Source organism: Penaeus monodon, chromosome 18 (assembly GCF_015228065.2).
Source record: "Penaeus monodon isolate SGIC_2016 chromosome 18, NSTDA_Pmon_1, whole genome shotgun sequence".
In the NCBI taxonomy this organism is placed as follows: domain Eukaryota; kingdom Metazoa; phylum Arthropoda; class Malacostraca; order Decapoda; family Penaeidae; genus Penaeus; species Penaeus monodon.
Window position 1 is genome coordinate 36699440 of NC_051403.1, and position 2500 is coordinate 36701939.

Sequence of the window (2500 nt, forward strand, 5' to 3'; positions counted from 1 at the left end):
TGCTGCCGGGGGCTTATATCGTCGCCCTAGCATGCGCGACCACTCACGCCAAATACCAGCATCCCATGCCGTTTCTTCATATTAATACGAAGATATGTTGTATTTTCAGTTTTCATTATTTTCTAAAGTCTCTACTTGCCAAACTTCCTGATAAATTGAGACTGAAGGATTTATTGTTATTATATAGACTCCATAATTGATCATTATTCGGTCTATAGTCCGAATAAAATAAGCAATGTGCGGCATCATGGAGTTGAAATCGTCGGTTTGTTGCATTTTTTTTTTTTTTGTTGCATGGTAAAAATGAGAAAGTATTAAAACTGACTTAATCACACTTTCACTGGCAGAAAAATAATCTTTTGCTGTGATTGTAACAAAAAAAAAAAACTCATGGTATGTCCATATATACACTATGGCATGTGCGTACGTGCCCCCGGCAGATGGTCCCCCCATGCCATGGCATGTGTGTACATGCCACCCGTCGGCAAAGGGTTAATTTGTTATTTAAGACAATGAAATAATGCAAAAGACCCTTTCCAAAAGTCAAGGAAAAGGGTAAATGGGTTAGATAGATAGAACTAATAACCGACGTCCTTAGTGACTAAGCACTTGTAGAGGCATCTATGTGTAAATACAATAAATAAAACTTGTATTACAGTGGGCATGGCATGTATTCTTGCCATATGTGCCAAATGGGTTAATTTCCTCTTCACTAGATGTGTTTGTATGAGTTGCCCTAGGTACATATACTTGTCCATTACCTCTAGCACTTTGCTGTGTACATGTATCAGTTCAAATTGAACTCTACTGTTGAATATAATAGTCTTTTTCTTGTTCATCCGAAGTCCAACTTTCAAAATTTCTCTATTCAGATTGCTTATTAGCTGCTGCATTTCATTTGCAGATTCACTGAAAAGAACAATATCATCTGCAAATCTTAGATTGTTTAAATATTTGTCTCCTATTTTGATATCCATTTGGTTCTATTCAAGTTTCTTCAATATTTCCTCAGGGCAAGCTGTAAACAGTTTTGGTGAGATGGTATCACCCTGTCTAACACCGTTTTTAATTGGTATTTTATCGGTTTCTGTGTGGAGCTTGATGGCTGCTGTCCCATCTTTGTATATATCTTCCAATATTTTACAATTTACCTCCTTTACTCCCTGTCTTCGAATAGCTTCTAATACTGCTGGTATTTGTAGAGAGTCAAATTCCTTTTCGTAGTCGATGAATGCCATACACAGGGTTTCCTATATTTGTTTATTTTTTCTCTTATTTGGGTGAGCTTGTGGATGTTGTCTGTTGTTGAGAATCCATTGCGGAAGCCTGCCTGTTCTCCAGGCTGGTTAGAATCCAGACTATTAGAGATGCGAGTTGTGATGACTCTATCTATATATCTAGATAGAGGCTCAGAAACATGGACTACAACCAAATTACTGGAGAGGAAATTAACAAGTGCCCAGAGAGGGATGGTGAACAGTTTCTAACAGAAAGGTGGCTTATGGGTTAGTAGTTTTTTAGATGCTTTCTATCCTACCTATTTATGTATCAAAATAATTGTTGCATTTTCCCAGGCTTTCAGAGTTTTTCCATTGAGAAGGCATTTGTTAAAAAGATTGATTAGTTTCATTGTTGCAATTTCTCCTGCATCTAATATAAGGTCTATACTAATTCTGACTTTACCTGGTATATAATATAAAATAAATATAAATATAAATATAAATATAAATATAAATATAAATATAAATATAAATATAAATATAAATATATATTATATATATATAATATATATATATATATATATATATATATATATATATATATATATATTATATATATATATATACACATAGATATATAGGTAGATAAGTATAGGTATGTAGATAGAAAGATATAGAAAAACACACACACACACACACACACACACACACACACACACACACACACACACACACACACACACACACACACACACACACACACACACACACACACACACACACACACACACACACACACACACACACACACACACACACACACATATATATATATACTGGAAAACTACTTTAGGTGACCACTTCATATTTTTAATGATAACTCTTAGTGTTTATGTGAAAGGAAATACAGCATGAACACAAGCGGCTTAGAAAAAATAGTTTTCTGCTTCCCTAAAATTTCAAATATAGTGATGAATGTACACATAAGACACTAATATAAACTTATAAAACTAAGAAATATACATTATCTAGAGATGAGAGAATCAAGTAATTTTTCTTAGCCTTCTACAGAAGGAAAGTACAAAAACATACACTTTAAGTTATAGCAACGTCCACTGATTAGCCTACATATTTAGGAGAGCAGTTTCTTAAGATGGTGCATCTAGTTTTGACTTGAATATTCTAACACGCATCCCTTTATTTCCATTTCTTTTGGTTATTCCAGAAGGCAAACTACAAAGCTAATCACTACTCAAAGAAGAAGAAAAATATATAAAAAT

General features: G+C 33.8%; 1 protein-coding gene across 3 annotated transcripts in view; it reads right to left on the reverse strand.

Moving 5' to 3' along the window:
- LOC119584463 (protein PRRC1-like) overlaps positions 1–2500 on the reverse strand; it is a 15765-nt gene that overhangs the window by 7123 nt on the left and 6142 nt on the right. The window lies entirely within an intron of this gene.